A 23,796-nucleotide genomic window follows, 5' to 3' on the forward strand; every position below is an offset into this window, starting at 1 on the left:
GCCAGCAGAAGACAAGAAATAGCTAAGATCAGAGCAGAACTGAAAGAAATAGAGACACAAAAAAACAAAAAACCTTCAAAAAAATCAATAAATCCAGGAGCTGTTTTTAAAAAAAAAAAAATCAACAAAATAGAAAGACCACTAGCCAGATTAATAAAAAAGAAAAAAGAATCAAATAGATGCAATAAAAAAAAATAAAGGATATATCACGACTAATCCCACAGAAATAAAACTTACCATTAGAGATTGCTGCAAACAACTCTATGCATATAAACCAGTAAACCTGGAAAAAATGGATGAATTCCTGGACACTTGCACCCTCCTAAGACTAAACCAGGAAGAAGTTGAAACCATAAATAGACCAGTAACACAGGCTGAAGTACAGGCATCAATTAATAGCCTACCAATCAAAAAAAGTCCAGGTCCAGACAGGTTCACAGCTGAATTCTACCAGATGTACAAAGAGGAGCAGGTACCATTCCTTCTGAAAATATTCCAAACAATCCAAAAAGAATCCTCCCAAACTCATTTTATGAGACCAGAAACATCCTGATACCAAAATTAGAGACTCAACAAAAAAAAAAAGAAAACTTCAGGCCAATCCCCATGAAGAACATAGATGCAAAAATCTTCAATAAAATATTGGCAAACCAATTGCAACAGCACATCAAAAAGCTTACCCTTCATGACCAAATAGGCTTCATCCCAGGGATGCAAGGCTGGTTCAACATATGCAAGTCTATAAACACAATCCATCACATAAAAAGAACCAAAGAAAAAAACCACATGATTATCTCAATAGATGCAGAGAAGGCCTATGACAAAACTCAACAGCCATTTATGCTAAAAATTCTTAATAAACTAGGTAATGACATATCTCAAAGTAATAAAAGCTATTTATGAAACCCACAGCCAATATCATACTGAACGGGAAAAAACTGGAAGCATTTCCTTTGAAATCTGGCACTAGACAAGGATGCCCTCTCTTACCACTCCTATTCAATGTAGTATTGAGAGTTCTATCCAGAACAATCAGGCAAGAAAAAGAAATAAAGGGTAATCAGTTAAGAAAGAAGGAGGTCAAATTGTCTCTATTTGCAGATGACATGATTGTATATTTAGAAGACCCCATCATCTCAGCCCAAAATCTCCTTAAGCTGATATGCAACTTCAGCAATGTCTCAGGATATAAAATCAATGTGCAGAAATCAGAAGCATTCCTATACACCAATAACAAGCTTAAAGAGACCCAAATCAAGAGCAAACTCCCATTCACAGTTGGTACAAAGAGAATAAAATACCTAGAAATACAATTAACAAAGGATGTAAAGGACCTTTTCAAAGAGAACTACAAACAACTGCTGAAAGAAATAAGAGAGGACATAAACAGATAGAAAAACTTTCCATGCTCATGCTTAGAAAGAATTAATATTGTGAAAATGGCCATACTGCTAAAAGTAATTTATAGAATGAATGCTAACCCCATTAAACTACCAATGATCTTCTTCACATAACTGGAAAAAAATCACTTTAAACTTCATATGGAACCAAATAGAGCCCACATAGCCAAGACAATCCTAAGCAAAAAGAACAAATCTGGAAGCATCAAGCTAATGAACTTCAAACTATACTACAAGGCAACAGTAATCAAAACAGCATGGTACTGGTACCAAAACAGAGATATAGACCAATGGAACAAAACAGAGGCAACAGAGGCAACACCACAAATCTACAACCATCTGATCTTTGACAAACCTGACAAAAACAAGCAATGGGGAAGGGATCTCCTGTTTAATAAATGGCATTGAGAGAATTGGCTAGCAGTGTGCACAAAGCAGAAACTGGACCCCTTCCTGACACCTTACACTAAAATTATCTCCAGATGGATTAAGGATTTAAACAGAAGACCAAACACCATAAAAACCCTAGAAGAAAAGCTAGGCAAAACCATTCAGGACTTAGGCACAGACAAGGACTTCATGACTAAAATACCAAAAGCAATCGCAACAAAAGCCAAAATAGACAAATGGGTTCTAATTAAACTTCAGAGTTTCTGTACAGCAAAAGAAACAATCATTAGAGTGAACCAGTAACCAACAGAGTGGGAAAATTTTTTTGCAATCTATCCATATGACAAAAGGCTAATATCCAGAATCTACAAAGAACTAAAACATATTTACAAGGAAAAAAAAAACACATTCACAAGTGGGTGAAGGATATGAACAGTTTTCAAAAGAAGAAATATATGAAGCCAACAAACATATGAAAAAACGTTTATCATCACTAGTCATTAGAGAAATGCAAATCAAAACCACATTGAGATATTGTCTCATGCCAGTTAGAATGTTGATCATTAAAAAATCTGGAGACAACAGATGCTGGAGAGGATGTGGAGTAATAGGAACATTTTTACACTGTTGGTGGGAGTGTAAATTCGTTCAACCATTGTGTGGCCATACCTCAAGGATCTAGAAATGGAAATTCCATTTGACCCAGCAATCCCATTACTGGGCATATTCACAAAGAATGATACATTGTTCTATTATAAAGACACATGCACATATATGTTCATCACATCACTGTTTGCAATAGCAAAGACCTGGAATCAAGCCAAATGCCCATCAATGAAGACTGGACAAGGAAAATGTGGCACATATATACCATGGAATACTATGCAGCCATAAGAAATGATGAGTTCATGTCCTTTGTAGAAACATGGATGAATCTGGAAATTATCATTCTCAGCAAAGTGACACAAGAACAGAAAATCAAATACCAGATGTTCTCAATCATAAGCAGGTATTGAATGATGAGAACCTGTTGACTCAGGGAGGGAATCAACACCACTGGGGTCTGTCAGCAGGGACAGGGGAGGGACAGTGGGGGTGGGGAGGGTTGGGAAGGATAACATGGGGAGAAATGCCAGGTATAAGTGATGCGGGGATGGGGGCAGCAAAACATCTTGCCATGTATGTACTTATGCAATAATCCTGCATGATCTGCACATGCATTCCAGAACCTAAAGTACAAAAGAAAGAAAGAAAGAAAGAAAGAAAGAAAGAAAGAAAGAAAGAAAGAAAGAAGAAAGAAAGAAAGAAAGAAAAAAAAGGGTAACACCCATAGGTAACTCCATAAAGAACAAGATATAGTGGCCCTGGCCCTGAGAAGCAGCAGACAGCTCAGTCAGTCCTGAGCTCTTCTCAGAAATGGCTACATGTGTGCAAAGAAAGATCTCACTTCAGTAACTATAACTTAAGATACATCCAGCAACCCTTGCAGGCCTTTGGCTACACACACGCAGACCCAGGTCAGCCAAGGGTCATAAAAGCAGGGCATAAGCATTAATTGTCAAACTGTGTAGAACCAGTCTTTCACAATGAAACTCTGCTGGCAAAAACAATGGCAATGACAGGTTACTCATATCAGAGTTCTCACTATGCTTTATTGTGTGAAAGCAAGGCACACACTAGTTTGTATAGGGGGAAACAAATCCAAGGTTTTTAAAAATTTCTGGAAGGTATCAGTCAACAAGGCCAATAGGTACTTAAAGCATTTATTGGAAACATAAATGATATATGACTGCAATTTACACCTAGAGTTGATAGAAAAATGTGCTGTGGTCACAGATAGAACAGGAAACTAGGAAAGTTACATGTTTGTTGGGCTTGTTGAAGAAGCCATGGGGAGAACTTAATATTTCTAAAATTTCACACCACCAAGAATATTTCCTCTGAGGTTCTACCAGTCAAGTTAAGACCATAATTTTTGTCCTTTGTCTATATATTTTTTCTCCTTTTTCCTTGCATGCTGTTTGTGATTCTCCCCTGCACGATTATTCACTTGGTAATAGGCTATGGCAACAAATAGATTCTCACGCCTAATGGCATTACCCAATGAAAGCTCAACATCATTTTAGTCTAAGAAAGTATTTCGTCTGGGGTTTAGGAGTCCCTACTTAGAAATCCCTGAGGCCATCAGAATGATTAACACAATATTTGTGGTTTAGACTTTTTTGTAAGGAAATCAGTCGGGCTCATCCTCATCAATCCTATAATAGCTTCTTTACCCAGACCTAATCAGCTATTGTGTAGCCTCTTATCTTAGCGCTAAGAGATTTTCATTTTTCCTGACTCCTTTCATTTTGTGTTTAGAATAAGAAAGCAATATACACTAAGGTGGTGTGGGGTTTGGAGGCTCGCTTACTGGAATTCTTGAAATCAGGCTCTATGTGTTCTTCATCCCTATATGTCTTGCAGAAATAGCTCACTGTCTTACACAAATATATATGCTCAATAAATATTAATTTAAACTGTGAGTTAAGGCTAAGTGGATTAGCCAAAGTGAAAATATATATAATGGTATTGGAAAATGTTTAAAAGGATAGTATCATACTTTTGAATACTAACTTAAGCAAAATGTATCTTACACATGTAGATGTGTCCTGGGAGCATATGCTTATAATAGATTAGGACCAGAGACTTTGTTAAGTGTCTCATTGTAAGCCAATTGCAACAGCACATCAAAAAGCTTATCCACCATGACCAAGTAAGATTCACCCTGGGGATGCAAGGCTGGTTCAACATACGCAAGTCTATAAACGTCATTCAACATATAAACAGAACCAAAAAAAAAAAAAAAACCACATGATTATCTCAATTGATGCAGAGAAGGCATTGGACAAAATTCAACAGCCCTTTATGCTAAAAACCCTCTATAAACTCGATATCGATGGAACATATCTCAATATAATAAAACTATTTACGACAAACCTACAGCCAATATCATACTGAATGGGCAAAAACTGGAAGCATTCCCTTTGAAATCTGGCACTAGACAAGGATGCCCTCTTTCATTACTCCTATTCATTAAGTACTGGAAGTTCTAGTGAGAGCAATCAGGCAAGAAAAAGAAATAAATGATATTCAAATAGGAAAGAAGGAAGCTAAATTGTTTCTATTTGCACACAACATGATAGTATATCTAGAAGACCCCATCGTCTCAGCCCAAAATCTCCTGTAACTGATAAGTAACTTCAGCAAAGTCTCAGGAAACAAAATCAATGTGCAAAAATCACAAGCATTCCTCTACACCAATAACAAACTAAAAGAGAGCCAAATCAAGAACAAACTGCCATTCACAATTGCTACAAAGAGAATAAAATACCTAGGAATACAACTAACAAGGAACGTAAAGGACCTCTTCAGGGAGAACTACAAACCACTGCTCAACAAAATAAGAGAGGACACAAACAGATGGAGAAACATTCCATGTTCATGGTTAGGAAGAATTGATATCGTGAAAATGGCCATACTGCCCAAAGTAATTTACAGACTCAATGCTATCCCCATCAAGCTACAAATGACCTTCTTCAGAGAACTGGAGAAAAACACCTTAAACTTCATATGGAACAAAAAGAGAGCCCACATAGCCAAGTTACTTCTAAGTAAAAAGAACACAGTGAGAGGCATCACACTACCAGACTTCAAGCTATACTACAAGGCTACAGTAATCAAAACAGCATGGTACTAGTCCAAAACAGAAATATAGACCAATGGAACAGAACTGAGGCATTGGAGGCAACACAACATATCTACTACCATACAATCTTTGATAAACCTGACAGAAACAAGCAATGGGGAAAGGATTCCCTGTTTAATAAACGATGTTGAGAAAACTGGCTATGTGCAGAAAGCAGAAACTGGACCCTTCCTGACACCTTACACTGAAATTAACTCCAGATGGATTAAAGACTTAAACATAATACCTGGCACCATAAAAACTCCTAGAAGAAAATCTAGGCAAAACCATTCAGAACATAGGAGTAGGCAAGGACTTCATGACATAAACACCAAAAGCATTGGCAACAAAAGCCAAAATAGACAAGTGGAACCTAATCAAACTCCACAGCTTCTGCCTGGCAAAAGAAACAGTCACTAGAGTGAATCGGCAACCAACGTCATTCAACATTGGGAATGGGAAAAAATTTTTGCAGTTTACCCATCTGACAAAGGGCTGATATCCAGAATTTATGAAGAACTAAACCAGATTTACAAGAAAAAAACAAACCAGCCTATTCAAAAGTGGGCAAAGGATATGAACAGATACTTTACAAAAGAAGACATATGGAGAGGAGAAGATGGCGCTATAGAAGCAACTCAAAATTGCAGCTCCCAGTGAAAGTGCAGAGGGTGAGTGGATGCTGAATTTCCAGACGGATTTTTATTGCCCACAGACCAGGAGATTCCCAGGTGCAGAAGCCCAATGGGCAGCCAGCATGACTGTTTGTGTAGGAGCAGTTGTTTGGGCCGGTGCAGCTGTTTTGGCCGGCACTGCAGCGCAGCCACGTTCCATACAAAATACACTGGTCTGGTTGCCCTGTTAAACCGGCAATTTCAGATTCAGGAAGGCAGATTAGCACATTCATCTGATTAAACAGAACTTAAACAGTAAGCCAGGCCAGGAGAGTCCCAGGCAGCGACGATGTTTCAGCTGACGTGGGCTCTGAGGCAGGGAGCCAGGTGTTCAGGCTTGGCATGTCCCACTCCCTCAAAAAGCAAACAAAACAGCAATTGGAAACGCTTGGGGTTGAGAGTTTCACGGCAAACACAACTGAACCCAGGATAGTGCAGCTCAGTGGGGCAGGGGTGTCCACCATTATCGAGGCACTCCACCCCTATGGAGGTACTCTGCCACTGCTGATGCTGCCTGCCATTGCTGAGGCAACCCCCCATAACAGAGAGAGTTCGCTAATTACAGAGGAGGGCCACCATCACCACGGCAGTTCTAACAACACCCATATAAACAGGACTACAGGGAATGACACACGGCAGCAGGGCAGAGCCCACAATAGCAGGGTGGAGCCCACAGCAACAGGGAAGAGCCCACGGCAGCAGGGCAGAGCCTAGAGCAGCTCACCATAGCCTCTGCAAGCAGTCAGTGACAAGACTGCCTCCTTGCTGGGCAGGACAATGTAACACATACTCATAAATAAAGCTCTAACTTCCCAGGATGGAGCACCTGAGGAAAAAAGGGGCTTTATGAGTTCTGCTGCAGAAGACTTAAACACACCTGCCTAGCAGCCCTGAATAAACAATGGAGCTCATAGCTCAGGAATTGAGCTCCTATAAAATACAGACTGTCTCCTCAAGCATATCCCTGACACCCATACATCCAAAGAGTCAACTCACAAAAAACTGATCAGACTGACATTTGGCAGGCATCATTCTGAGACAAAGATAGCAGAAGAAGAAACTGGTAGTGACCCTCACTGTTCTGCAGCAACTACAGGAGTTCCCCAGGCAAGCAGGACCTAGAGTGGACCTCAGCAGTCCAACAGCAGAGGGGCTAGACTGTTAGAAGGAAAACTAAGAAACAGAAATGCTTCATCATCAACAATCTGGATGACCACTCAGAGACCCAGTCAGAAAGTCAGCAACTACTCAGATGACAGGTGGATAAATCCACAAAGATGGGAAGAAACCAGCACAAAAAGGAGGAAAACATCCAAAACTGGAACACCTCACCGCCTACAAGGCACCACAACCCCTCACCAGCAAGGGAACAAAGCTGGTTGGAGAATCAGTGTGATGAAATGACAGAATCAGACTTCAGAAGCTGGGTAATGAGAAACTTCTGTGAGCTAAAAGAACACGTTCTAACTCAATGCAAAGAAACTAAGAACTTTGAAAAAAGATTTGAGGAAATGATAACAAGAATGGACAACTTAGAGAGGAATATGAGTGAATTGATGGAGCTGAAAAACACAACATGAGAACTTCATGAAGTATGCACAAGTCTCAACAGCCTAATTGATCAAGCAGAAGAAAGGATATCAGAGTTTGAAGATCAATTCAATAAAATAAAACAAGAAGACAAGATTAGAGAAAAAAGCACAAAAAGGAATAAACAAAGTCGCCAAGAAATGTGGGACTATGTGAAGAGACCTAATCTACATTTGATAGGTGTACCTGAATGTGATGAAGAGAATGAATCCAAGCTGGAAAATACTCTTCAGGATATTATCCAGGAAAATTTTCCCAACCTAGCAAGGCAGGCCAATATTCAACTCCAGGAAATACAAAGAACTCCACAAAGATATTCCCCAAGAAGAGCAACCCCAAGGCACATAATCATCAGATTCACCAGGGTTGAAATGAAGAAGAAAATGCTAAGGGCAGCCAGAGAGAACGGCTGGGTCACCCACAAAAAGAAGCACCTCAGACTCACAGCAGATCTCTCGGCAGAAACTCTACAAGCCAGAAGAGAGTGGGGGCCAATATTCAACATCCTTAAAGAAAAGAAATTTCAACCCAGAATTTCATATCCAGCCAAACTAAGCTTCATAAGTGAAAGGAAAATAAAATCCTTTGCAATCAAGCAAGTACTCAGAGATTTTGTCACCACCAGGCCTGCTTTACAAGAACTCCTGAAAAAGGCACTACACATAGAAAGGAACAACCAGTACCAGCCATTGCAAAAACATACCAAATGCTAAAGAGCATCAACAAAAATGAAGAATCTGCATCAACTAATGGGCAAAACAGCCAGCTAGCATCAAAATGGCAGTATCAAATACACACATAACAATATTAACTCTAAATGTAAATGAGCTAAACGCACCAATCAAAAGATACAGACTGGCCAATTGGATAAAAAGCCAAAAGCCATCAGTGTGCTGTATCCAGGAAACCCATCTCACATGCAAGGATACACAAAGGCTCAAAATAAAGGGATGGAGGAAGATTTATCAAGCAAATGGAGAGCAAAAAAAAAAAAAAAAAGCAGGAGTTGCAATTCTTGTCTCTGATAAAATAGACTTTAAAGCAACAAAGATCAAAAGAGACAAAGAAGGACGTTACATGATGGTAAAATGATTGATACAACAAGAAGTTCTAATGATCCTAAATATATATGGACCCAATATAGTAGCACCCAGATATATAAGGCAAGTTCTTAATTACTTACAAAGAGACTTAGACTCCCACACAATCATAGTGGGAGACTTTCACACTCCACTGTCAATATTAGACAGAACATCCAGACAGAAAATTAACAAGGATATCCAGGACTTGAACTCAGAACTGGAACAAGCAAACCTGATAGACATTTACAGAACTCTCCACCCAAATCCAAAGAACATACATTCTTCTAAGCACCACATCACATCTACTCTAAAACTGACCACATAATTGGAAGTAAATCACTCCTCAGCAAATGCAAAACAACTGAAATCATAACAAACAGTCTCTCAGACCATAGTGCAATCAAATTAGAACTCAGAATTCAGAAACTAACTCAGAACTACACAGCTTCATGGAAACTGAACAACTGGCTCTTGAATGTTGACTGGATAAACAATGAATTGAAGGCAGAAATAAAGTTCTTCAAAACACAATGAATGAAGACACAACATACCAGAATCTCTGGGACACATTTAAAGCAGTCTCTAGAGGAACATATATAGCAATAAGTGCCCACATGAGAAGCATGGAGAGATCCAAAACTGACACCGTATCATCAAAATTGAAAGAGCTAAAGGAGCAAGATAAAAAAAAACTCAAGACCTAGCAGAAGACAAGAAATAACGAAGATCAGAGCAGAACTGAAGGAGATAGAAACATGAAAAACCCTTCAAACAGTCAATAAATCCAAGAGGTGGTTTTTTGAAAAAATCAACAAAATAGACAGACCACTAGCCAGACTGATAAAAAAGAAAAGAGACAATAACCAAATAGATGCAATAAAAAACAATAAAGGAAAAATCACCACAGATTCCACAGAAATTCAAACCATCATCAGAGAATATTACAAACAACTCTATGCACATAAACTAGTAAACCTGTAAGAAATGGATAAATTCCTGGACTCCTGTGTCCTCCCAAGCCTAAACAAGGAAGAAGTCGAAACTATGAATAGACCAATAAGAAGGTCTGAATTTGAGGCAGCAATAACGAGCCTACCTTACAAACAAAGCCCGGGTCCAGATGGGTTCACAGCTGAATTCTACAAGACACACAAAGAGGAGTTGGTACCATTCCTTCTGGAACTATTCCAAATAATCCAAAAAGAGGAAATCCTTCCCAAATCATTTTATGAGACCAACATCATCCTGATAACAAAACCCAGCAGAGACTCAACAAAAAAAGAAAACTTCAGGCCAATATCCATGATGAACATAGATGCAAAAATCTTCAATAAAATATTGGCAAGCTGATTGCAACAGCACATCAAAAAGCTTATCCACCATGATCAAGTAGGTTTCATCCTGGGGATGCAAGGCTGGTTCAACATACACAAGTCTATAAACGTAGTTCACCACATAAACAGAACCAAAAACAAAAACCACATGATTATCTCAACTGACGCAAGAAGGCATTTGACAAAATTCAACAGCTCTTTATGCGAAAAACCCTCAATAAATTCGGTGTTGATGGAATGTATCTAAAAATAATAAAAGCTATTTATGACCAATCAACAGCCAATATCATACTGAATGGGCAAAAACTGGAAGCATTCCCTTTGAAATCCAGCACTAGACAAGGATGCCCTCTCTCAGCACTCCTATTCAATATAGTACTGAAAGATCTAGCCACAGCAATCAGTCAAGAAAAAGAAATAAAGGGTATTCAAATAGTAAAGGAGGAAGCCAAATTGTCTCTATTTGCAGATGACAAGCTAGTATATCTAGAAGACCCAATCATCTCAGCCCAAAAACTCCTAAAAATGATAAGCAACTTCAGCAAAGTCTCAGGATACAAAATCAATGTGCAAAAATCAAAAATCACAAGCATTTCTATACACCAATAACAGACTGAAAGAGAGCCAATTCAAGAATGAACTGCCATTCACAGTTGCTACAAAGAGAATAAAATACCTAGGAATACAACTAACAAGGAATGTAAAGGACCTCTTCAAGGAGAACTACAAACCACTGCTCAACAAAATAAGAGAGGACACAATCAGATGGAGAAACATTCCATGTTCATGGTTAGGAAGAATTGATATCATGAAAATGGCCATACTGCCCAGGGTAATTTACAGACTCAACACTATCCCCATCAAGCTACCAATGACCTTCTTCAGAGAACCAGAAAAAAACACCTAAACTTCATATGGAACCAAAAGAGAGCCCGCATAGCCAAGTCAATTCTAAGTACAAAGAACACAGCAGGAGACATCACACTACCGTAATTCAAGCTATACTACAAGGCTACCATAATCAAAACAGCATGGTACTGGTCCAAAACAGAAATATAGACCAATGGAACAGAACAGAGGCATTGCAGGCAACACAACATATCTACTATCATACAATCTTTGATAAACCTGACAGAAACAAGCAATGGGGAAAGGATTCCCTGTTTAATAAATGGTGTTGGGAAAACTGGCTAGCTATGTGCAGAAAGCAGAAACTGGACCACTTCCTGACACCTTACACTAAAATTAACTCCAGATGGATTAAAGACTTAAACATAAGACCTGGCACCATAAAAACCCTGGAAGAAAATCTAGGCAAAACCATTCAGGACATAGGAGTAGGCAAGGACTTCATGACATAAACACCAAAAGCATTGGCAACAAAAGCCAAAATAGACAAATGGGACCTAATGAAACTCCACAGCTTCTGCATGGCAAAAGAAACAGTCACTAGAGTGAATTGGCAACCAACAGAATGGGAAAAAATGTTTGTAGTTTGCCCATCTGACAAAGGGCTGATATCCAGAATTTACAAAGAACTCAAACAGATTTACAAGAAAAAAAACAAACAAGCCCATTCAAAAGAGGGCAAATGATATGAACAGACACTTTACAAAAGAAGACATACATGAGGCCAACAGACATATGAAAAAATGCTCATCATCACTGGTCATTAGAGAAATGCAAATCAAAACTACATTGAGATACCATCTCACACTAGTTAGAATGGCTATCATTAAAAAATCTGGAGACAACAGATGCTGGAGAGGTTGTGGAGAAACAGAAACACTTTGACACTGCTGGTGGAGTGTAATTTAGTTCAACCATTGTGGAAGACTGTGTGGCGATTCCTCAAGGACCAAGAAAGAGAAATTGCATTTGACCCAGCAATCCCATTACTGGGTATATATCCAATGGACTATATTCGGTCTGCTATAAGGACACATGCACACGAATGTTCACTGCAGCACTGTTTACAATAACAAAGACCTGGAACCAACCCAAATGTCCATCAGTGATCGTCTGGATTGGGAAAATGTGGCACATATACACCATGGAATATTATGCAGCAATCAAAAATGATGAGATCGTGTCCTTTGTAGGGACATGGATGAATCTGGAGAACATCATTCTCAGCAAACTGACACAAGAACAGAAAATGAAATACTGCATGTTCTCACTCATAGGTGGGTGATGAACAATGAGAACACATGGACACACGGCGGGGAGCACTACACACTGGGGTCTATTCGGGGGAATAGGGAAGAGACAGCGGGGAGGGAGCTGGGGAGGGATAGCATGGGGAGAAATGCCAGATTTGGGTGAAGGGGAGGAAGGCAGGAAATCACACTGCCATGTGTGTACCTATGCAACTATCTTGCATGCTTTGCACATGTACCCCAAAACCTAAAACACAATTAAAAAAGAAAAATAATAATAATAATAATAAAATTTTAAAAAAAGAAGAATACATACATGAGGCCAACAAACATATGAAAAAATGTTTATCATTACTGGTCAGTAGAGAAATGCAAATCAAAACTACATTGAGATACCATCTCATGCCAGTTAGAATGTCGATCATTAAAAAATTTGGAGTCAACAGATGCTGGAGAGGATGTGGAGAAATAGCAACACTTTTACACTGCTGGTAGGAGTGTAAATTAGTTCAACCATTGTGGAAGACAGTGTGCCGATTCCTCAAGGACCTACAAATAGAAATTCCATTTGACCCAGCAATCCCATTACTGGGTATATATCCAAAGGATTATAAATCGTTCTACTATAAGGACACATGCACACAAATGTTTATTGCAGCACTGTTTACGAGAGCAAAGACCTGAAATCAACCCAAATGCCCATCGATGACAGACTGGACAGGGAAAATGTGGCACATATACACCATGGAATACTATGCAGCAATCAAAAACAATGAGTCCTTTGTGGGGACATGGATGAACCTGGAGAACATCATTCTCAGCAAACTGACACAAGACCAGAAAATGAAATACTGCACATTCTCACTCATAGGTGGGTGTTGAACAATGAGAACACATAAACACAGGGAGGGAGCACTACACACTGGGGTCAGTTGTGGGGAATAGAGGAGGGACAGTGGGGGTTGTGGAGTTGGGGAGAGATAGCATGGGGAGAAATGCCAGATATAGGTGAAGGGGAGGAAGGCAGCAAATCACACTGCCACGTGTGTACCTATGGAACTATCTTGCATGTTCTTCATATGTACCCCCAAACCTAAAATGCAATAAGAAAGTGTCTCATTGTATTTCCATTTATAAAAACTTCAGCTATTCCATTTAATTATGCAATTTTTCTCAACATAAAAATAAAATTAGTGTTACTGGTCCAGTATCAGTAGATTTCGATTTTCCAATTATTCAAATGTGTTTTCTCATCTGGTGTTCACAAGCTGCATTTTCTAAGGGACAGTCTCAGATAAGGGTGTAATTAATAACTTTGAAATACAGTAGCAGATTAAGGTAAACCAAAGGATAGTATAGGATCTGGGTCCATGAACCTGAGGTTCGCAACTACTGAATTAAACAATGCAATTGCTTAGCTTATGAGGTGAGACAAATTTTTTGGAAATATTTTTTTGAATAACTGGTTTCTTCACATTTAAAAAAAAGACAATTATTATTTCCCAGAATGTTTGGTTATTTTTTAACTTTTCATAATTGATTATAAACTAGAACACATCACATGTACAGCTTCAAAGTTCCCAACAGATTATATGCTTTTTAAATTTTGAAATTTATGTGTATTTTCATGAAAATAATTACAATTTGGCTATATTCTATCACATATGGTACACTTAAAAATTAAGCAAAATTAGTCTTCTGTTTTATATTACACTTGTATTACTTATACACAAAATATGTTACACAGATCATACTTTGTTATGACTATAGAGAAACTATGCCTACTATGTTTACTGCTATAACACAGTAATTCCATGAGTTTCAGAGTCCCTTTGGGAAGTCCTCATAGTGACATGACATCCCAAACTGCCAGAACCGTCATTTGGATATGTATGATTTTGCTAAAAAATATGTTAAATTTTACGTAGCCAAGCAGTTCTCCCTTTGGTTACTCATCTGAGCAGTCCCAGAAGATTATGCATTTCTATTCTAAGGCTGGAACTATTTATCCTTTGAAACAAATATAAGGAAATAAAATAAACTCAAGGTGCCTTTAAAACTATTACTTTAAAGGCAATGTTACCTACACAGAAGATCTTCACTAAAGCAACTAAATGCCTATTTAACACTTATAACATGTTAAGAGGTTTGTTATTATCTATATCAATGAGGAATTGAAAGATATCTTGAAAGCCTTCTTCAAGTTACAACTTGATTTGGATGATTCAAGCAGAATCCAGTAAAAACCTGTTCTGTTTATAGGAATTGCTGACAAAGACTATTTAACAAATTCCTCTTAAAGAAACTGGTCAGATGATTGTTACTGTGATCTAATATATGGCTCTCAGTCTGCTTCTTGATTATTCTGAGTGAAAATGAATATGAGAGATTACCAATCTCTGCACATAGTTTGAGTTGACATGCAGACTCTGAGTAACTTTTCGGCCTTCTGTGTTTCCATTAATAATCTCAAATATTTTTCTCAAAATCTATTTGCTCAATTCTGTCATCTGGGAAAATCGAGTAAGCAAAAATTTCCCTATTCCTCCACAATGTACAACTAAAAACCCTGGCATTGTTATATAAAAACAAACATAGCAAACCTGATAAATAGAAAAAAAAAAAGACAGAACAGCTAGCAGCTGGGAACATAAGGACCTAAGGAACATCATGATGGCGAGTTCCTTGGGTTTTTGTTTTTCACCACATGTATTCCAGACTTGGAGCTGAAGAAGCCAGCAATCTAACAAACACAGGAAAAATAAAATAAAATAAAAGCCACAGAAAAAGCTTACTCTTCCTCAACAAAACACAAAAACAACAAAAACTGAATGGGCAGCCTAGCAAGACACCTTCAGACAATAACTGCTTTACTCAAGCCAAGCATCAGAAGAAAAATGGTGGCCTTATCCCCTTCCTAAGCAACGAAGTTGGAGAGAAGAATCTGGCTATCTACCCCCATCTGTTGATAGTAGTAACAAGGTGTTCCCTCCTCTATCTGGTGTGGTGGTGCCTGAAGGGGTCACTCCCTCCATGGTGTCAGTAGAGAAATGTGGAAGCAGGAAAGGGGCAGTGCTAGCTATCTTAGCCAGAAAGATATGAGTGGATTTCTCCTGGGGAGCTGGAATTCCCATCTCTGCCCAACAGTAATGAGAAACCCTTTCCCGTTGTGTTATTAGGCTGAGTAGGGAGCCTAGATTTCCATGCTCAGCTAACAGCACTTATAAAGCAACAGCACTGATTCTCCCTCTTCAACTGTCCCCTTAGAGAGTGGTGTCAAAGAAGTCCACTAAAACAAAGATTTAAATAAGATCCAGAGTCTCATACATAATAACAGAAGCTTCCAAGTTTCAAACAAATGTCACTGATTACTTCAAGAACTAGAAAATTCTCAAAGTGAGTGAAGAAAATATCAATAGAAGTCAACTCTGACAAGAGAGATATTAGGATTAACTGGCAAAGACTTTACAGCAACCATCATAAAATGGCTTCAGTAAGCAATTAGGAACATGCTGGAGCCAATTTAAAAACATAAAAACTCCATTGGGAGGCCAAGGCGGGTGGATCACAAGGTCAAGAGATCGAGACCATCCTGGTCAACGTGGTGAAACGCCATCTTTACTAAAATATATACAAAAAATTAGCTGGGCAGCGTGCCTGTAATCCCAGCTACTCAGGAGGCTGAGGCAGGAGAATTGCCTGAACCCAGGGGGCGGAGGTTGCTGTGAGCCAAGATCGCACCATTGCACTCCAGCCTGGGTAACAAGCATGAAACTCCGTCTCAAAAAAAAAAAAAAACCATAAAAACTCAGCAAAAACATAGGATGTCTCAGCAAAGAGAGAGAAGATATAAAGAAGACCAGATAGAAATTTAAGAATTGAAAAATATGACTGATATTTCTTAAAAAATATAAATGAATGTGTTCAACAACAAAATGGAGAGGGAAGATCAAATAATTAGTGAACTTGGAGATAGAAAATATAAATTGTCAAATGTGAGCGATAGAGAGAAAATAGACTAAAAATATAAAATAAACAGAGTCAGAGGGACTTGTGGGACAAAAAGAAAAGAGCTAACATTTGTATCATCAGAGGTCCAGAAGAAGAGAATAAGAAGTGAGAGGCTAAAAACTTAAAGAAATAAGTGAAAAATATTTTCAAGTTTGGCAAAAGAAATAAATCTATATATTCAAGAAGCTGGAAAACTACAATAGAATAACTCAAAGAAACCATAGCAAAACACATAATGCTCAAAGTTTTGAAAATAAAGACAAAGAAAAATCTTGAAAGCAGTGAGAGAGAAACTACACTTTATCTCTAGGGAAAAATAATTTGAATTACAGTGGATTTCTTATCAGAAACCACAAAGGTTAGAAGGAAGTGACACATTTTCTAAGAAATAAAAAAATAAATAAACTGCCAGCCCAGAATTCTATAGCTGCAAAATATTTTTCAGGACTGGAAGGAAAAAATCAAGATATTCTCAGATAAAGAAAAACTATGAGAAACTGTTACAATCAGACCTACCCTGCATATCAGATTCCAATATTCTGACTCAGGTATTCTCTTTAGCATCCCACTGTCCTCCCTACCTCAAGCTAGAGCCTATATAAAAAGAGGACAGTTTTTCACCCTTCTTATAATAATACACATAGGGGTTAAATATTTTATGTGTCATTGTGGAATTGGTTGTATTTATTTATGTTTAAACAATAGTGTATTTTTTACTTTACTTTTTTGAGATGGATCAATCCAACACAAAGATATAATCCTAACTATATATGCACCTAACTCTAGAGCTCCAAGATTCACAAAACTATTACTACTAATCCTAAGAAAAGAGATAGACAGCAACACAATAATAGTGGGGCATGTCAACACTCCACTGACAGCACTAGACAAATCATCACAGCAGAAAATCAACAAACATATACTGGACTTAAACTGCAATGATGCAATCTTGGCTAACTGCAACCTCTGCCTCCCACATTCAAGCAATTCTCCTGCCTCAGCCTCCCAAGTAGCTGGACTACAGGCATGCACCACCATGCCCAGCTAATTTTTGCATTTTTAGTAGAAACAGAGTTTCACCATGTTGGCCAAGATGGTCTCAATCTCTTGACCTCCTGATTCACCCACCTTAGCCTCCCAAAGTGGTAGGATTATAGGCATGAGCCACTGTGCCCATACTATAATTATTGATTTTGTCACTCTCAGTTAAACCTGTAGGATATTCATGAAGTATAATGCATCCATTGCTGGTGAGTTACTGTGATCTTCTGGGAGTGTTACAGAACCCAGTTTTTTCATATTACCACAATTATCATTCTGGTTCCTTCTCATTTGGGTAGATAACAATAACTCTCCAGCAGTGGATCCAAATAAAGATGAAATGTTTAAAATACCAGGTAAAGAATTCAAAAGGTTATTAAGTTACGTAGGGAGATACAGAAAAAGGTGAAAGTCAACATAAACAAATTCAGATATGAATGAAAAATTTTCTAAAGAGATTGATATTTTAGAGAAAAAAATGCAGAACTTTCGGAAATGAAAGACACATTTTGGAAACTATAAAGTGATGTGGAAAGTTTTAGCAATGGATTAAACTAAGTAGACCAAAGTATTTCAGAGCTCAAACATGAGGCTTTTAAATTAACCCAATCAGACAAAAAGAAAGAAAATAAATGAATGAAGTCTCCAAGAAATATGGAATTATGCAAACTGGCCAAACCTAAGAATTATACATGTTCCCAAGGGAGAATAAAATGCAAAAAGTTTTGAATTAAATGATAATTGTGTAAAATGTCCTGGGTCTTGCCAGTGATTTAGATATCCAAATAGAAGAACCTCAAAAAACTCCTGGGAGATTAAGTGCAAAAAAAAAAAAAAAAAAAGGAGAGAAATCACCAGGGCATATAGTCATCAGGCTATCTAGAGTCAATGGAAAGGAAATAATTTTAAGACCAGTGAGACAAAAATATCAGGTAACCTATAAAAGAAAACATATAAGACTACTAACAGATTTCTCAGCAGAAACTTTACAAGCCAGAAGGAACTGGGCTCCTATCTTTAGTCTCCTTAAACAAAATTATTGTCAGCCAAGAATTTTATATCCAGCAAAATTAAGTGACATAAATAACGAAGCAATAGCTTTTTTCAAACAAGCGAAGACTGAGAGAATTTGTCAATAGTAGACTAGCCCTAGAAAAAATGTTAAAAGAGTTATACATCTTGAAACAAAAGGCTGGAACACAACAGAATAGAATTACTGGAAGCACAAAATTCACACAGCTTATAAAACAATAAAACAATGAAGGAAACAAAGTCACTAGGTGACAATCAACATGATCACAGGAACATTACCTCACAACCTAATACTAACACTGAAGGTTAATGGTCTAAATGTTCAACTTAAAAGACACAAATGGGCAGAATAGATTTTTTAAAATCACAAATAAAATATCTCCTATCTTCAGGAGATACACTTAACATGTAAATGATTTTTATAGGCTAAAGGGGTGAAAAAGGATATTTCATGCAAATGTAAACCAAAAGAGACAGAAATAGCTATTCTTAGTTAAAACAGACTTTAAAGCAATAATAGTTTCCTTTAGCAAAAAAAGACAAAGAAAATCATCATATAATGATAAAATGATCAATCCAACACAAAGATATAATAATCCTAACTATATATGCACCTAACTCTAGAGCTCCCAGATTCACAAAACTATTACTACTAATCCTAAGAAAAGAGATAGACAGCAACACAATAATAGTGGGGCATGGCAACACTCCACTTTCAGCACTAGACAAATCACAGCAGAAAGTCAACAAACATATACTGGACTTAAACTGCACTGTAGAACAAATGGAACCTAACAGATATTTACAGAACATTTTACCCAAGAACTGTGAAATATATATTCTTCTCACCAGCACATGGAACATTTTCCAAGATAAACCATAAGACAGGTTGCAAAAAAAGCTTTAATAAGTTTTTAAAAATTGAAATCACAGCCAATATCGTCTCATGCCAGAGCAGAATAAAACTAGAAATCAATTACAAGAAAACCCTCTCAAAACTATACATATACATGGAAATTAAACAATTTGCTCCTAAATTATTTCCAGATTAAAAATAAAATCAATACAGAAATTCAGAAATTTCTCAAAATGAATGATATTGGTGACACAAGTTATCAAAACCTGTGAGATACAATAAAAGCAGTGCTAAGAGGAAAGTTTGTAGCACTGAGTGCCTACATCAAAAAGTCTGGAAGATCACAAATTGACAAGACAGTGTTATACTTTGAGGAACTAGAAAAACAAGAACAAGCCAAACTCAAAGCTAGAAAAAGAAAGTAAGTATCAAAGATAACAGCAAACTTCAATGAAATTGAAACAAAAAAATACAAAAGACAAATGAAACTAAAAGCTGGTTCTTCGAAAGAATAAACAAAACTGATAGATCACTAGCTACGTTAACCAAGAAAAGAGGAGACATTCAAATAAGCTCAGTAAGAAATAAAAATGGAGACATTACAACTGACACCACAGAAATACAAAAGGTCATTTGAGTACACATGAACACCTCTATGCAAAACCAAAAATCTAGCAGAAATGGATAAATTTACAACCTCTTTAGCTGGGATCAGAAAGAAACAGAAAAATTGAACACAGCAATAATAAACAACATGATCGGCCAGGCGCGGTGGCTCAAGCCTGCAATCCCAGAACTTTGGGAGGCCGAGGTGGGTGGATCACGAGGTCGGCAGATCGAGAGCATCCTGGTCAACATGGTGAAACCCCGTCTCTACTAAAAATTACAAAAAAATTAGCTGGGCACGGTGGCGTGTGCCTGTAATCCCAGCTACTCAGGAGGCTGAGGCAGGAGAATTGCCTGAACCCAGGGGGCAGAGGTTGCAGTGAGCCGAGATCGCGCCATTGCACTCCAGCCTGGGTAACAAGAGCAAAACTCCGTCTCAAAAAAAAAAAATAAAATAAAAATAAACAACATGATCAAATCGGTAACTAAGAAATAAAAATAACTGCCAACACACACACACACACACACACACACACACACACACACACACACACACACACAGGCCCAGGGCCAGATGGATTCACAGTCAAATTCTACCAGACATTCAAAGAAGAACTGGTACCAATTCTACTGAAACTATTCGAAAAGATTGAGAAGGATGGAATCTTCCCTAACTCATTCTATGATTCCAGTATCCCCTTGACACCAAGCCAGGAAAGGACATAACAAAAAAAGAAAACTACAAACCAATACCCTTGATAAATATAGGAGCAAAAATCCTCAACAAAAAACTACTTAACTGAATCTAGCAGCACATCAAAAAATCAGTTCTTCATAATCAAGTGCGTTTCATTCCAGGGATGCATGGATGATTTAATATATACAAATCAGTAAATGTAATTCATTATACAAACAGAATTAAAAATAAAAACCATATGATCATTTCAGTAGATGCAGAAAAAGCATTTAATAAAATCCAGCATTGCTCTATGATAAAAATCGTCAACAAACTAGGCACAGAAGAAACACACCTCACGATAATAAAATCCATACATAAATAAAACAGAGCCTAAATCATACTGAACACAGAAGAGCTAAAAGAAATCCCCCTAAGAACTGGAGAAAGACAAGGATGCCCACTTTTATCACTTCTATTCAACATAGTACTGGAGTCCTGGCCAGAGCAATCAGGTGAAAGAAATAAATAAAGAACTTTCGAATTGGGAAAGAGAAAGTCAAAATACCTCTGTTTGCTGATAATACAATCTTATAACTAGAAACTAGAAAGACTCCTCCAAAGGACTCCTAGATCTGATCAATGATTTCAGCAAAGTCTCTGGTTACATAATCAATGTACACAAATCAGCAGCACTGCTATACACCAACAATGACATAGCTGAGATTCAAATCATGTACTTAATCCCTTTTACAATATCTAGAAAAAAAATAAAATATCTAAGAATACACTTAACTAAAGAGATGAACAACCTCTACAAGGAAAACTTCAAAACACTGCTGAGAGAAATCATAGATGACACAAACAAATGGAAATAATCCCATGCACATAAATTGAAGAAATCAATATTGTGAAAATCACCATACTTCCCAAAGCAATCTACTGATTCAATGCAATTCTTATAAAAATATTAAATAACAACAGTATTTTTCACAGAATTAGAAAAAACAATCCCAAAATTCATCTGAAGCCAAAAACAAGCTTAAGTAGCCAGAGAAATCCTAAGCAAAAAGAAGAAATCTAGAGACATAACATTACCCAACTTCAAATTATACTTCAAAGCTACAGTAACCAAGACAGCATGGTACTGGTATAAAAGTAGCTACACAGACCAATGGAACATAACAGAGAACCCATAAATAAAGCCAAATACCTACAACCAGTTAAAAAACAATATACATGTATGTATGTATGCACATATACATGTATGTATATTGTTTTTTAACTTTTTAGTAATGGCCATTCTAGTTAGGGTAAGGTGGTATTTTACTGCTTTAATTTGCATGTATACATACATACATGTGTATATGTATGTCTATATACATATACACATGTATATATGTATGTCTATATATGTATGTATATGTTTATATATGTATATACTCATACACAACATGAAATAATGTTCAGCCGTAAAAAATAATGAAATACTGTCTTTTGTACAACTTGGATGGAACTTGAGGCCATTATTATAAAGTAACTCAAAAATCAGAAACCAGATTTAGCATGTTCTCACTCATAAGTTAGAGTTAAGCTATTGGTACGAAAGGACATACAGACTGGTATAATGGATACTAGAGACTCAGAAGAGGGTAAGGTGGTAGGGAGTAAGAACTAAAACACTGTGTATTGGGTTCGATGTACACTACTCAGGTGACAAGCACACTAAAATGCTAGACTTCACCACTACACATTTCATCCATGTAACCAAAAACAAATTGTACCCCTAAAGCTAGTGAAATAAAAATAAATTTAAAATAAGTAATAAATATCTACACTATTCCCCCACCTCACCAGCATTCCCCAATATGCAGCCGGTGTCCGTATTCCATAATCCAGGACATATTTTACATAGACATACACACACACACACACACACACACACACACACACACACACACAGTATTAGGTAAAAATAACAGGCCGGGGGCGTGGCTCACTCCTATAATCCCAGCACTTTGGGAGGCCGAGGTGGGTGAATCACGAGGTCAAGATATCGAGACCATCCTGATCAACAAGGTGAAACCCCGTCTCTACTAAAAATACAAAAATTAGCTGGGCATGGTGGTGCACGCCTGCAGTCCCAGCTACTCGGGAGGCTGAGGCAAGAGAATTGCTTGAACCCAGAAGGCGGAGGTTGCAGTGAGCCAAGATCTTGCCATTGCACTCCAGCCTGTGTAACAAGAGCGAAACTTCGTCTCAAAAAAAATAAATAAATAACAATTAACAGTCATGAAAATTCAATTTCAGTTGAGGCAATGATTCCTATGCCTTGGAATGGTTTTAGACTTCCAAACTGAAAAATATTGCTAAAAATCTCACTTCCATAAGTCAAAATCGATTGCATGTTCAGTTTAAGCTTCTGAGTCTAAAAATGGCTATAAGGTTAGTATTCTTAAAAACAGCCAACTAAATGCAATTTCTCTTTCCAATTTGGCCAAGCTATTTACTGGAAATTATTCCTAAATAGACTGAAAATCTATGACAATTTCCAATGGTCTTGTCTACCTACCTGTGTTTATGTTTCAAATTGTCAGCAGAGCCTGTACTTCAGAGGTCAGCTGCTTGGCAGTCTTAGCTGCCTCTGTGATAGCCTTGGATACAGGCTCTTTCTCTTCTTATTCAAGTGTATCCACAAGTGTTCTAAAAAGCGAGAAAGGTACAAAAGATTAAAAAAAAAATGCTGGAGAATTGAGTCATAAAATACAGTTCTCCTTTAGGAGTAAAAGGCCATTATCATTCTGGCTCACAGTTTTAGTAAGAATAGGGGCTGGCACCAAGGGAAGCCATGTATCTAGGCCCAAACAATGTCCCTGACACATATGGTCCTGCCATGTGGTGTGATACATTTGGAGACAATTTTGAAATATGTATTTTCAAGGAATTACTGAACTTTCTCTTTTCCTTTGATGAGCAGGAAGTGAAGGATTTGGAAGGTGCAGGCATACTGCCTGGAGGACAATGAAAGCTTTACGAGGAGCTACATTCAGAGTTGGATGATTTCAAATCATCTGTGCTATCAATGCTACACACTGAAGCACAGGAAGAGTCAGTTTTCTTTTGGTTTAAGGCCAGAGATAATGCTTTTGCTGCCTTTTTTGCCCAGTGTCTATGGTTCACCCTGCTCACCAGGAGCATGCATTTCAGTTGAGTCCTGA

General features: G+C 37.6%; 1 long non-coding RNA gene across 2 annotated transcripts in view; it reads right to left on the minus strand.

Moving 5' to 3' along the window:
• The window catches only part of LOC108589297 (uncharacterized), a 456,699-nt gene that overhangs the window by 419,433 nt on the left and 13,470 nt on the right, over positions 1-23,796 (minus strand). For both annotated transcript variants that reach the window (XR_013525681.1, XR_001908479.4), the window contains one exon: positions 23,151-23,281. This is a non-coding gene — a long non-coding RNA (uncharacterized LOC108589297). The remainder of the gene's footprint in view (positions 1-23,150; positions 23,282-23,796) is intronic.

This window comes from Callithrix jacchus, chromosome 1 (genome assembly GCF_049354715.1).
Source record: "Callithrix jacchus isolate 240 chromosome 1, calJac240_pri, whole genome shotgun sequence".
Lineage (NCBI taxonomy): Eukaryota > Metazoa > Chordata > Mammalia > Primates > Cebidae > Callithrix > Callithrix jacchus.